Source organism: Ranitomeya imitator, chromosome 2 (genome assembly GCF_032444005.1).
Source record: "Ranitomeya imitator isolate aRanImi1 chromosome 2, aRanImi1.pri, whole genome shotgun sequence".
NCBI classification, from domain to species: domain Eukaryota; kingdom Metazoa; phylum Chordata; class Amphibia; order Anura; family Dendrobatidae; genus Ranitomeya; species Ranitomeya imitator.
Genome location: NC_091283.1, coordinates 696,767,363 through 696,782,012, shown reverse-complemented (window position 1 = coordinate 696,782,012; position 14,650 = coordinate 696,767,363).

Here is a 14,650-nt window from a genome sequence, read left to right as displayed (position 1 = left end):
CACGCGGCATGGGATACGCATCCGTCACTGTTTTCTCATTGAGCTTACAATAGTCTACACAAAACCGTGTAGTCCCATCCTTCTTGGGCACTAACACTACGGGGGATGCCCAGGGACTATCTGACTCTTCAATGACCCCTAAACGCAACATCTCTTGTATCTCTTGTCGCATCCTTTCTCGTACAGACTCAGGGACGCGGAAGGGGGGTTGTCGCAGGGGGGTCTGATCCTGGGTCTCAACCTTGTGTTGTGCCAGGTGAGTGTACCCGGGTTTCCCCGAAAACATCCTCTGTCGCTGCCTCAACAACTCCGCCTGCTGTCTCTCGCGGGGACCTAAGTCTTCACCCCAGTGTACCTGGTCCCATGTTTTAGACTGAGTCCTCTCCCCTAAGAAATCAGGCAAGGGAAGTCCGGCTAAATCCTCTGCTTCAGGTGCACAGATGGCCACTACCTCTTCAGGGCGCTCCCGATAGGGCTTCAGCATATTCACGTGGAACATGCGGATAACCCTGGGGTCGTCACAATAGGTGACATTATAGGTGGTGTCGGCTATTTTCCCCATTACCTGGTAGGGCCCCTGCCATGCAGCTTGGAACTTGTTCTGCCTAGTGGGCTCTAACACCAGGACCTTCTGCCCTATTTCCAAGGTGCGCTCTCTGGCCCTCCGATCGTACCATACACGCTGGCGCCGCTGGGCCACCTGCATGTTCCCACGTACAGCCTGGGTCAGCTCTTGTAGGCAGCCCCGGAATTCCAGCACCTAGGGTACAATAGGTACCCCTTCTATGGTGCCCTCCCCTTCCCAGTGTTCTAGCAATAAGTCTAGGGGTCCCTGTTGTGAATTCTGTGGCAGAGTTCACTCCTGTGGTCACAAGTGGTACTTCGGCTGATTCTCTCTGGGATCTTCCGTTTGTGGAGGAAAGTGGTACTGCAGCTTCTGAGTTTCCTCCCTCAGGTGATCTGGTGAGCTCGTTAGCTTCTTCTCTACTTAACTCCACCTGATGCTTTGATCTATGCTTCCTGTCAATGTTTCAGTGTGGGACTTGTTTTTCCCTGGATCATTCCTGTGGCCTGCTGCTCTGCAAAGCTAAGTTTTGCTTATGTTATTTTGTTGCTATTTTTCTGTCCAGCTTGCTTTATTGGTTTTTCTCGCCTGCTGGAAGCTCTGAGACGCAGAGGGACCACCTCCGTACCGTTAGTCGGTGCGGAGGGTCTTTTTGTCCCCTCTGCGTGGTTTTTTTATAGGTTTTTGTGCTGACCGCAAAGTTATCTTCCCTATCCTCGTTCTGTTCAGCTAGTCGGGCCTCACTTTGCTAAATCTGTTTCATCTCTATGTTTGTGTTTTCATCTTACTCACAGTCATTATATGTGGGGGGCTGCCTTTTCCTTTGGGGAATTTCTCTGAGGCAAGGTAGGCTTATTTTTCTATCTTCAGGATTAGCTAGTTTCTCAGGCTGTGACGAGGCGCCTAGGTTCTGGTCAGGAGCGCTCCACGGCTACCTTTAGTGTGGTTTGATAGGCTTAGGGATTGCGGTCTGCAGAGTTCCCACGTCTCAGAGCTCGTTCTATTATTTTGGGTTATTGTCAGTTCACTGTATGTGCTCTGACCTCCATGTCCATTGTGATTCTGAATTGCCTTTCATAACAGTACAGGAAGCCAAAAGTGCTAATGATTCTCAATAGAGGGAAAAAAGAAGTTCTGAGACCATTTTTTTTTCTTTGCACTGTGTTTTGTCTTTTTTTTCCCCTAGACATTTGGGTGGTTCAGGACACAGGTGTAGCAATGGACATTAAAGGTCTGTCTTCATGTGTGGATCAGCTCACGGCAAGAGTTCAAAATATTCAAGATTTTGTGGTCCAGAATTCTTTGCTTGAACCGAGAATTCCTATTCCAGATTTGTTTTTTGGAGATAGAACTAAATTTCTGAGTTTCAAAAATAATTGTAAACTATTTCTGGCTTTGAAACCTCGCTCTTCTGGTGACCCAATTCAACAGGTTAGGATCGTCATTTCTTTTTTGCGCGGCGACCCTCAGGACTGGGCGTTTTCTCTTGCGTCAGGAGATCCTGCATTGAGTAATATCGATGCGTTTTTCCTGGCGCTTGGGTTGCTGTACGATGAGCCTAATTCAGTGGATCAGGCAGAAAAAAATTTGCTGGCTCTTTGTCAGGCTCAGGATGAGATAGAGGTATATTGTGAGAAATTTAGAAAGTGGTCAGTGCTCACTCAATGGAATGAATCTGCACTGGCAGCAATATTCAGAAAGGGTCTCTCTGAAGCCCTTAAGGATGTCATGGTGGGATTTCCTATGCCTGCTGGTTTGAATGAGTCTATGTCTTTGGCCATTCAGATCGGTCGACGCTTGCGTGAGCGTAAACCTGTGCACCATTTGGCGGTATTACCTGAGCTTAAACCTGAGCCTATGCAGTGTGATAGGACTTTGACCAGAGTTGAACGGCAAGAACATAGACGTCTGAATGGTCTGTGTTTTTACTGTGGTGATTCCACTCATGCTATCTCTGATTGTCCTAAGCGCACTAAGCGGTTCGCTAGGTCTGCCACCATTGGTACTGTATAGTCAAAATTTCTTCTGTCCGTTACCTTGATCTGCTCTTTGTCATCATATTCTGTCATGGCATTTGTGGATTCAGGCGCTGCCCTGAATTTGATGGACTTGGAATATGCTAAGCGTTGTGGGTTTTTCTTGGAGCCCTTGCAGTGTCCTATTCCATTGAGAGGAATTGATGCTACGCCTTTGGCCAAGAATAAGCCTCAATACTGGACCCAGCTGACCATGTGCATGGCTCCTGCACATCAGGAGGTTATTCGCTTTCTGGTGTTGCATAATCTGCATGATGTGGTCGTGTTGGGGTTGCCATGGCTACAAGCCCATAATCCAGTATTGGATTGGAAATCCATGTCGGTGTCCAGCTGGGGTTGTCAGGGGGTACATGGTGATGTTCCATTTCTGTCAATTTCGTCATCCACTCCTTCTGAGGTCCCAGAGTTCTTGTCTGATTACCGGGATGTATTTGATGAGCCCAAGTCCAATACCCTACCTCCGCATAGGGATTGTGATTGTGCTATCAATTTGATTCCTGGTAGTAAATTCCCAAAAGGCCGATTGTTTAATTTGTCCGTGCCTGAGCACACCGCTATGCGCAGTTATGTGAAGGAATCCCTGGAGAAGGGGCATATTCGCCCGTCATCGTCGCCATTAGGAGCAGGGTTCTTTTTTGTAGCCAAGAAGGATGGTTCGCTGAGACCTTGTATAGATTACCGCCTTCTTAAAGGGAACCTGTCACCCCGTTTTTTGAGATTGAGCTATAAATACTGTTAAATAGGGCCTGCGCTGTGTGTTCCTATAGTGTATGTAGTGTACCCCGATTCCCCATGTATGCTGAGAAATAACTTACCAAAGTCGCCGTTTTCGCCTGTCAATCAGGCTGGTCAGGTCGGGAGGGCGTGGTGACATCGCTGGTTCTTCCTCAGCTTTACGTTGGTGGCGTAGTGGCGTAGTGGTGAAGACACAGTGCGCGATCTGCGCTGTCATCCCTTTCGTCGGTGGGGGCAGCCATCTTCCTGGGGCCGCGCGTGCGCAGATCGAGTGCTCTGCTGCACGGGGCTTCAGGAAAATGGCCGCGGGATGCCGCGCGTGCGCATTAGATATCGCGGCGGCCATTTTCCCAAAGCCGAGATGCAAACTCGGCTTTGGGAAAATGGCCGCCGCGATCTCTAATGCGCATGCGCGGCATCCCGCGGCCATTTTCCTGAAGCCCCGTGCAGCAGAGCACTCGATCTGCGCACGCGCGGCCCCAGGAAGATGGCCGCCCCCACCGACGAAAGGGATGACAGCGCAGATCGCGCGCTGTGTCTTCACCACTACGCCACTACGCCACCAACGTAAAGCTGAGGAAGAACCAGCGATGTCACCACGCCCTCCCGACCTGACCAGCCTGATTGACAGGCGAAACCGGCGACTTTGGTAAGTTATTTCTCAGCATACATGGGGAATCGGGGTACACTACATACACTATAGGAACACACAGCGCAGGCCCTATTTAACAGTATTTATAGCTCAATCTCAAAAAACGGGGTGACAGGTTCCCTTTAATAAGATCACGGTTAAATTTCAGTACCCCTTGCCATTGTTATCTGATCTGTTTGCTCGAATTAAGGGGGCTAGTTGGTTCACAAAGATAGATCTTCATGGTGCGTATAATCTGGTGCGAATTAAGCAAGGTGATGAATGGAAAACTGCATTTAATACGCCCGAGGGTCATTTTGAGTATCTCGTGATGCCGTTCGGACTTGCCAATGCTCCATCAGTGTTTCAGTCCTTTATGCATGACATCTTCCGAGAGTACCTGGATAAATTCCTGATTGTGTACTTGGATGACATTTTGATCTTCTCGGATGATTGGGAGTCTCATGTGAAGCAGGTCAGAACGGTTTTTCAGGTCCTGCGTGCTAATTCTTTGTTTGTGAAGGGATCAAAGTGTCTCTTTGGTGTGCAGAAGGTTTCATTTTTGGGGTTCATCTTTTCCCATTCTACTACATTGTTGCGGAGATACGTGGCACCTATGGTTCCATCTGTTGATCCTCCTGCCCCGGTTTTGGTGGAGGGGGAATTGGAGTATATTGTGGAGAAGATTTTGGATTCTCGTGTTTCAAGACGGAAACTCCAGTATCTGGTTAAATGGAAGGGTTATGCTCAGGAGGATAATTCCTGGGTTTTTGCCTCTGATGTCCATGCTTCCGATCTTGTTCGTGCCTTTCATGTGGCTCATCCTGGTCGGCCTGGGGGCTCTGGTGAGGGTTCGGTGACCCCTCCTCAAGGGGGGGGTACTGTTGTGAATTCTGTGGCAGAGTTCACTCCTGTGGTCACAAGTGGTACTTCGGCTGATTCTCTCTGGGATCTTCCGTTTGTGGAGGAAAGTGGTACTGCAGCTTCTGAGTTTCCTCCCTCAGGTGATCTGGTGAGCTCGTTAGCTTCTTCTCTACTTAACTCCACCTGATGCTTTGATCTATGCTTCCTGTCAATGTTTCAGTGTGGGACTTGTTTTTCCCTGGATCATTCCTGTGGCCTGCTGCTCTGCAAAGCTAAGTTTTGCTTATGTTATTTTGTTGCTATTTTTCTGTCCAGCTTGCTTTATTGGTTTTTCTCGCCTGCTGGAAGCTCTGAGACGCAGAGGGACCACCTCCGTACCGTTAGTCGGTGCAGAGGGTCTTTTTGTCCCCTCTGCGTGGTTTTTTTATAGGTTTTTGTGCTGACCGCAAAGTTATCTTCCCTATCCTCGTTCTGTTCAGCTAGTCGGGCCTCACTTTGCTAAATCTGTTTCATCTCTATGTTTGTGTTTTCATCTTACTCACAGTCATTATATGTGGGGGGCTGCCTTTTCCTTTGGGGAATTTCTCTGAGGCAAGGTAGGCTTATTTTTCTATCTTCAGGATTAGCTAGTTTCTCAGGCTGTGACGAGGCGCCTAGGTTCTGGTCAGGAGCGCTCCATGGCTACCTTTAGTGTGGTTTGATAGGCTTAGGGATTGCGGTCTGCAGAGTTCCCACGTCTCAGAGCTCGTTCTATTATTTTGGGTTATTGTCAGTTCACTGTATGTGCTCTGACCTCCATGTCCATCGTGATTCTGAATTGCCTTTCATAACAGGTCCCCTTACCCGTCTCCCGTATACCAGTTCGAATGGGGAGAACCCCATGGATTCTTGGGGCACCTCTCGATAGGCAAACAGGAGGTGAGGCAAGAATTTCTCCCAGTCCCTGTAGGTCCTGGTAAAAGTCCCAATGAGTTGTTTTAACGTCCCGTTAAAGCATTCACACAACCCATTGGTTTGCGGGTGGTACGGGGCGCTTCTAATGGACTTTACACCGCACAGCTTCCACAGTTGGTTGGTCACCTCTGCTGTAAACTGGGTACCCTGCTCTGAGATAATCTCCCAGGGAAATCCAACCCGTGAGAACCTGGAGCAAGGCAGCCGCCACCGTCTCTGCCAGTATGTTAGGTAACGCAACCGCCTCTGGATACCGTGTGGTATAATCTACCACTGTCAATATACACCTTTTCCCTGACGGACTGGGTTTTGCTAACGGCCCTATCAGATCGACCGCTACTCGGCTAAATGCTTTCTCTACAATGGGGAGGGGGCGTAATTTGGCCTTGCATCGATCTCCGCTCTTGCCAATGCGCTGGCAACTGTCACAGGTCTGGCAGTATTGACGAACATCATAGGTTATCCCCGGCCAAAAGAAGTTTTGTGTCAGACGATGCCTGGTGCGACTGATGTCGAAGTGCCCGGCCAAGGGTATGTCATGAGAGATTCGCAGTAACTCCTGCCTATACTTCTTGGGAACTACCAGCTGTCGTTTTATAGTGGGGCTTGTCCCTGTGTGGTGCTGCTCTGTGATCCGGTAGAGGAGTCCCTGCTTCCATATAAACTGTTCCCCTTCCAGTACCCCTCTCACCTCCTGTGCCTTCCCACGATATCCCTCCAATGAAGGATCCTCAAGTAACTACCTCTTAAATTCATCTGGGGTGGACCAAGAAATGTGTCTGGCTATGGGAATACGTGTAGGGCTGGGATGTCTTACCTGGGCCTCCTCTGAGTGTCATTCCGCCTCCGCAGCTCAAGCTTGTCTCCGGGTGGTCACAGGATATGTCTCAGCCAGAGGGGCAACCGAGAAGACAGACATTGGCCCCAAGTCATTTCCCAGCAAAACGTCGGCAGGCAAATCCTCTATCAAGCCGACCTCAACAAGGCCATCTCCAACTCCCCAGTTCAGGTGAATCCTGGTAGTGGGCAGTCGATGTATAGCTCCCCCTGCTACACGGACTGCCACTGTCCGGTCCGTCTTCTCTTGGTCCCGGACGAGATGAGGCTTCACAAGGGTCAAAGTTGCTCCGGAATCTCTTAGTCCCTGCATGCGTTTCCCATTAACCCACACGACCTGTCGATGCTGTTGTCGATTATCTGCCCGGGCTGCCTGCACGGGGTCTACTTCATGCAGCACTTCCTCCATGTCTTCCACCCCTTGGTTAGTTGTAGCCGCCAATGCCGGGTCAGCTTCGCCTTGGTAGCAGTATACAGCGGCCCGGCGGAAGGTAGCTGTTCCCGCCTTTGGCCACTGGGTATGCTGAGTCCGGTTGGGACATTGTCTTTGCAGGTGGCCCAGCTGACGGCAGGTTTGGCATCGCGCCCCAGGGGAACTGTGGTAGGCCGGGTTTCTAGCTGGTCCCCCTACAATCTTCGGTGGTTTGGGGCCCTCCAGGTCCATGGGCGGACCCCAAGTGACCATCTTTGATCCTGACAACTGAGGCCTCCTGGCGTCATGATGTTCATCGGCCAGACGAGCGGCTTCCTCAAGAGTCATTAGCCGCCTGTCCCGAAGCCATTCCTGTGTCTCGGGGTTTAGTCCATTAAAGAATCGTTCTAACAAGAAGAGCTGGAGGATGTCCTCCTTAGTGGTTGCTTGGCTCCCTTGTACCCACTGTAGCAGTGACCGCCGTAATTTACAGGCCCATTCAGCGTGGGTATCGGTTACTCGTTTTATAAGTCCGTGGAACTTTTGGCGGTATGCCTCTGGTGTCAGCGCATACCGGGCCAAGATCACTTCTTTGATCCGCTCATAGTCCATACAGTCCTCATCAGGTACCGTGCGATAGGCGTCCGCTGCCCAGCCTGTCAGCTTGCTGGCCAGAATCTGAACCCGTTCCTCCGGCTTCACTTGATGAAGGGCACACTGCCGCTCAAAGTCCTGCAGAAAGCCATCAATGTCTTCCTCTGCCTCCCCCAACTGTCGGAAGGCATTATACTGGATCTTTTTGTGGCTTACTGTTGAAGGTACCTGGGCAGAAGCCAGAGCTCCCCCTGCTCGCTGACTCTCTCCGCTCTGCCATCTCCATCTTGGCCAGTTCCACTTTGGTCCGTTCTGCCATCTCCATCTTGGCCAGCTCTATCCTGGTCCGCTCGGCCATCTTTTCCTTCAGATCAGTACGCACATCAGCCATCAACTCTCGTATGATCTCTACTGCAGGGTTTGGGCCATAGAACGCCAGTCTGTTCTTCACCTCCCTCTGGAATTCAGTCTCCTCCACGTTCACATTGGGGGGCGCTGCACTGTCGTGTTCCATGATGGCTGCTATCAAATCCGCTTTTGTTTTATTGCTGGCGATTAACCCTCGGGCTTCCACCAGATCTTTTTAATGTTAGTCCTCTTTAACTTCTGGTAGTTGTCTTCCATTCATTCCTTTCCTCCTGTAGAAGGGGTATCACATCCCGCTGTCTGTCACCAGAGTAACGGGGTCTAACAAGCTGGGGTACCTCTTTCAGTACCACCCCGTGTTTCAGGAGGTCCTCGCTGCTTTTGCTAGATTCTGAATGAAGGATGCTGGCTGGAATTCCTTGGTTACGTGAGAGCATATAAAAGCTGACTGCTACCCCACGTATTTCCAGTCTAAAAGAACACCCTTTATTTTCAGCACACAGAATATATAACACCGATACACAGGACAGGCCAATAGGAAAACAGCTGGCCAGACATACATTACAATAGCCGCAGGGGGCCGGAGCCTGCCGCTATTTACTGTGGGAATTACAAAGGTGGGGGGAGGTCAAAAAGAGAATATCTGCTCCTGTGGACTGATGCATTTGACATGGAAACTATTATACATACATATACTGCATAACATTCTTGGGGCTGGGGGGTTCTGTAACAACCGCATAGTGGAGACGGGATTTCAGGAAATCCCCTCCACTATGCTGTAACATCTGGAGGCTGCATGTTTGACGCTGTGGCTCTACGCAGCTCAAATATGCAGCATTTCCTGACCATAGAAACATACCCTAACCCGTTCACCATCAATCCTGTTTTCACCTCCCTGACCAGGCCAAATTTTACTATTCTGACCAGTGTCAATTTATGATGTCATAACTCTGGAACACTTCAACGGATCGCACTGATTCTGAGACTGTTTTTCAGGACACATTGTACTTCATCATTGTGGTAAAATTTGTACGATATGACTTGTGTTTATTTGTGAAAAAATGGGAAATTTGGCAAAAATTTGGAAAATGCTGTATTTTCAAACTTCTAATTTTTATGCCCTTAACCTCTTTAATCTCGAAGGTGGTTTTCTAGTTAATGACCAGGCCAATTTTTACAATTCTGACGACTGTCACTTTATGAGGTAATAACTCTAGAACGCTTCAACATACAGTGGGGGAAATAATTATTTGATCCCTTGCTGATTTTGTAAGTTGCCCACTGACAAAGACATGAACAGTCTATAATTTTACAGGTAGGTTAATTTTAACATTGAGAGATAGAATATCAAAAATAAAATCCAGAAAATCACAATGTATAAATTATATTACTTTATTTGCATTATCTGTTTCCCGGTGATTCTGAGATAGATTTTTTTTTTTGTGACATATTGTACTTTATGATAGTGGTAAAATTTCTTTGGTATGACGAGTGTCTATTTGTGAAAAAAAATGGAAATTTCGCAAAAATGTTGAAAATTTTTCAATTTTCAAACTTTGTATTTTCATGCCCTAAAATCATAGCACTATGTCACACAAAATAGTTAATAAATAACATTTCCCAAGATCGGTGTGTAAAAATCGGACAGCAATCGCATGGTCCGAGTGCTGTGCGATTTTTATTTATTTTTTTTTCTCTCACACCCATTGACTTCTATTGCGGGATGCGATCCGATTACAATCAGACAATCACAGCATGCTGTGAGTTTTTTCCAGTCCAATCGTGACCTGATCACACAATAATGGAATAACATTGGTCCAAATGCAATCCAATTTTTAGTCGGATTGCATTCGTCCGATTTCATCACATGTGAGAATGAGCCCTTGCTCTGAACTCCGTCTGGCTTCTATTCAGCGGTGCCCTTTTCATAAGGCTGCCGTCACATTTAGCAGTGTTTGGTCAGTATTTTACATCAGTATTTGCAAGCCAAAACCAGAAGTGGGTGATAAATGCAGAAGTGGTGCATTTGTTTCTATTATACTTTTCCTCTAATTGTTCCACTCCTGGTTTTGGCTTACAAATACTGATGTAAAATACTGACCAAATACTGCTAGTGTGACGGCAGCGTAAGTGCACAAAACTGTGGCAGACGGCACTTTTATGCAAACCTAAAAAGAAGGACACAGACGGATCACAGGTCAGACGGTGTCCAGTGGCTCCATCTAGCTCATTATTCTTTGGGTGGATGCTATTATAGGCATACCAGATTTATATCAGGTTTTATGTTTGGCTGCTGTCACACGCTAAAAATGCTTTTCATTGCAAAAAAATACTTTTTGCATCACCATTAGTGTTGAGCATTCCAATACTGCAAATATCGGGTATCGGCTGATATTTGCTGTATCGGAATTCCGATACTGAGTTCCGATATTTTTACGATATCGGATGCCGGAATCGGAAGTTCCCATAGTGCAATGATGCACTATAATGGAGTGTGGGCTGAGACTGTGTGTGTGCGGGCGGGGTCTGTGCGTGACCGTGGGGGGGACTGTGCCTGCCTGCCGGGGCTCTGTGTGGCTTGCAGGGGCTCTGTGTGGGCTTGCGGGGGCTCTGTGCCGCTCGCGGGGGCTCTGTGTGGGCTTGCCGGGGCTCTGTGCGGGTTTGTCAGGGCTCTGTGTGGCTTGCGGGTGCTCTGTGCGGGCCTGCCGGTGATCTGTACGGGCGTCTCGGGGCTCTGTGCGGCCTGCCTGGGCTCTGTGCGGCTTGCGGGGGCTCTGTGCGGGCTTGCCGGGGCTCTCTGCGGGCTGCCGGGGGTCTGTGCAGGCATCGTTCGATGGGACTATAAGTCCCATCGGACGATGCCTGCAACAGTGACAGTGATTGACACATTAGCCAATGATGGGAGAGTAGTAGTCCCATCATCCGGCTAATGTGTTGAATGTAAAAAAAAATAAATAAATACTACATACATACTACATACATACTACATACAATACATTCATACATTACATACAATACATACATACAGACATACAGTACATTAACCCCTTCCCGACCCATGACGCCACGTAGGCGTCATGAAAGTCGGTGCCAATCCGACCCATGACGCCTATGTGGCGTCATGGAAAGATCGCGTTCCTGCAGATCGGGTGAAAGGGTTAACTCCCATTTCACCCGATCTGCAGAGACAGGGGGAGTGGTAGTTCAGCCCGGGGGGGTGGCTTCACCCCCCCGTGGCTACGATCGCTCTGATTGGCTGTTGAAAGTGAAACTGCCAATCAGAGCGATTTGTAATATTTCACCTATTATAACGGGTGAAATATTACAATCCAGCCATGGCCGATGCTGCAATATCATCGGCCATGGCTGGAAATACTAATGTGCCCCCACCCCACCCCACCGATCGCCCCCCCAGCCCTCCGATCTGCCCGGTACACTGCCCCGCTCCCCTCCGTCTTGTGCTCCGCTCCCCCCCGTGCTCTTGTCCGCTCACCTCCGAGCTCCAATCACCCCCCCCCCTGTGCTCCAATCACCCCCCTGCACTCCGATCCACCCCCCCATGCTCCGTTCCACCCCCGTGCTCCGTTCCACCCCCCCGTGCTCCGTTCCACCCCTCCCGCGTTCCGATCCACCCCCCCGTGCTCCGATTTCCCCCCCCCCCCGTGCTCCTCCCCCACCCCATCATACTTACCGATCCTGCCGGGGTCCGTCCGTCTTCTCCCTGGGCGCCGCCATCTTCCAAAATGGCGGGCAGATTCATTCAAAGTGCATTTTGATCACTGAGATATAATCTATCACAGTGATCAAAATAAAAAAATAATAAATGACTCCCCCCCTTTGTCACCCCCATAGGTAGAGACAATAAAAAAATAAAGATTTTTTTTTTTTCCACTAATGTTAGAATAGGGTTAGGGTTAGGGGTAGGGTTAGGGTTTCGGTATGTGCACACGTATTCTGGTCCTCTGCGGATTTTTCCGCTGCGGATTTGATAAATGTGCAGTGCTAAACCGCTGCGGATTTATCGCGGATTTACAGCGTGTTTTTTCTGCGCCTTTCACTGCGGTTTTACAACTGCGATTTTCTATTGGAGCAGTTTTAAAACCGCTGCGGAATCTGCAGAAAGAAGCGACATGCTGCGGAATGTAAACCGCTGCGTTTCCGTGCAGTTTTTCTGCAGCATGTGTACAGCGTTTTCCGCAGCGTGTGCACATACCTTTAGAATTAGGCTATGTGCACACGGTGCGGATTGGCCACTGCGGATTCGCAGCAGTGTTCCATCAGGTTTACAGTACCATGTAAACCTATGGAAAACCAAATCCGCTGTGCCCATGGTGCGGAAAATACCGCGCGTTGTATTTTCCGCAGCATGTCAATTCTTTGTGCGGATTCCGCAGCGTTTTACACCTGTTCCTCAATAGGAATCCGCAGGTGAAATCCGCACAAAAAACACTGGAAATCCGCAGAAAATCCGCAGGTAAAACGCAGTGCCTTTTACCCGCGGATTTTTCAAAAATGATGCTGAAAAATCTCATACGAATCCGCAACGTGGGCACATAGCCTTAGGGTTAGGGTTGTAGTTAGGGTTGTGATTAGGGTTATGGCTACAGTTGGGATTAGGGTTAGGGGTGTGGGGGGTTTAGTGTTGGAGGTAGAATTGAGGGGTTTCCACTGTTTAGGCACATCAGGGGTCTCCAAACGCAACATGGCGCCACCATTGATTCCAGCCAATCTTGTATTCAAAAAGTCAAATGGTGCCCCGACGTGTGCCCAAACAGCAGTTTACCCCCACATATGGGGTACCAGCATACTCAGGATAAACTGCGCAACAATTACTGGGGTCCAATTTCTCCTGTTACCCTTGGGAAAATAAAAAAATGCTTGCTAAAACATCATTTTTGAGGAAAGAAAAATGATTTTTTATTTTCACGGCTCTGCGTTGTAAACATCTGTGAAGCACTTGGGGGTTCAAAGTGCTCACCACATATCTAGATAAGTTCCTTGGGGGGGTCTAGTTTCAAAAATGGGGTCACTTGTGGGGGGTTTCTACTGTTTAGGCACACCAGGGGCTCTGCAAACGCAACGTGACGCCCACAGAGCATTCCATCAAAGTCTGCATTTCAAAACATCACTACTTCACTTCCGAGCCCCGGCATGTGCCCAAACAGTGGTTTACCCCCACATATGGGGTATCCGCGTACTCAGGAGAAACTGGACAACAACTTTTGGGGTCAAATTTCTCCTGTTACCCTTGGGAAAATAAAAAATTGCAGGCTAAAAGATCATTTTTGAGAAAATATATATATTTTTTTTTTCATGGCTCTGCGTTATAAACTTCTGTGAAGCACTTGGGGGTTCAAAGTCCTCACCACACATCTAGATTAGTTCCTTTGGGGGTCTAGTTTCCAAAATGGGGTCATTTGTGGGGGATCTCCAATGTTTAGGCATACAGGGGCTCTCCAAACGTGACATGGTGTCCGCTAATGATTGGAGCTAATTTTCCATTTAAAAAGCCAAATGGCGTGCCTTCCCTTCCGAGCCCTGCCGTGCGCCCAAACAGTGGTTTACCCCCACATATGGGGTATCAGCGTACTCAGGACAAACTGGACAAGAACATTTGGGGTCCAATTTCTCCTATTACCCCTGGCAAAATAGGAAATTCCAGGCTAAAAAATCATTTTTGAAAAAAGAAAAATTATTTTTTATTTTCATGGCTCTGCGTTATAAACTTCTGTGAAGCACCTGGGGGTTTAAAGTGCTCAATATGCATCTAGATAAGTTCCATGGGGGGGTCTAGTTTCCAAAATGGGGTCACTTGTGGGGGAGCTCCAATGTTTAGGCACACAGGGGCTCTCCAAACGCGACATGGTGTCCGCTAACAATTGGAGCTAATTTTCCATTCAAAAAGTCAAATGGCATGCCTTCCCTTCCGAGCCCTGCCGTGTGCCCAAACAGTGGTTTACCCCCACATATGAGGTATCGGCGTACTCGGGAGAAATTGCCCAACAAATTTTATGATCCATTTTATCCTATTGCCCATGTGAAAATGAAAAAATTGAGGCGAAAAGAATTTTTTTGTGAAAAAAAAAGTACTTTTTCATTTTTACAGATCAATTTGTGAAGCACCTGAGGGTTTAAAGTGTTCACTAGGCATCTAGATAAGTTCCTTGGGGGGTCTAGTTTCCAAAATGGGGTCACTTGTGGGGGAGCTCCAATGTTTAGGCACACAGGGGCTCTACAAACGCGACATGGTGTCCGCTAACGATGGAGATAATTTTTCATTCAAAAAGTCAAATGGCGCTCCTTCCCTTCCAAGCCTTACCATGTGCCCAAACAGTAATTTACCCCCACATGTGAGGTTTTGGTGTACTCAGGAGAAATTGCCCAACAAATTTTAGGATCCATTTTATCCTCTTGCCCATGTGAAAATGAAAAAATTGAGGCTAAAAGAATTTTTTTGTGAAAAAAAAAGTACTTTTTCATTTTTACGGATCAATTTGTGAAGCACCTGGGGGTTCAAAGTGCTCACTATGCATCTAGATAAGTTCCTTGGGGCGTCTAGTTTCCAAAATGGGGTCACTTGTGGGGGAGCTCCAATTTTTAGGCACACGGGGGCTCTCCAAACGTGACATGGTGTCCGCTAAAGAGTGGAGCCAATT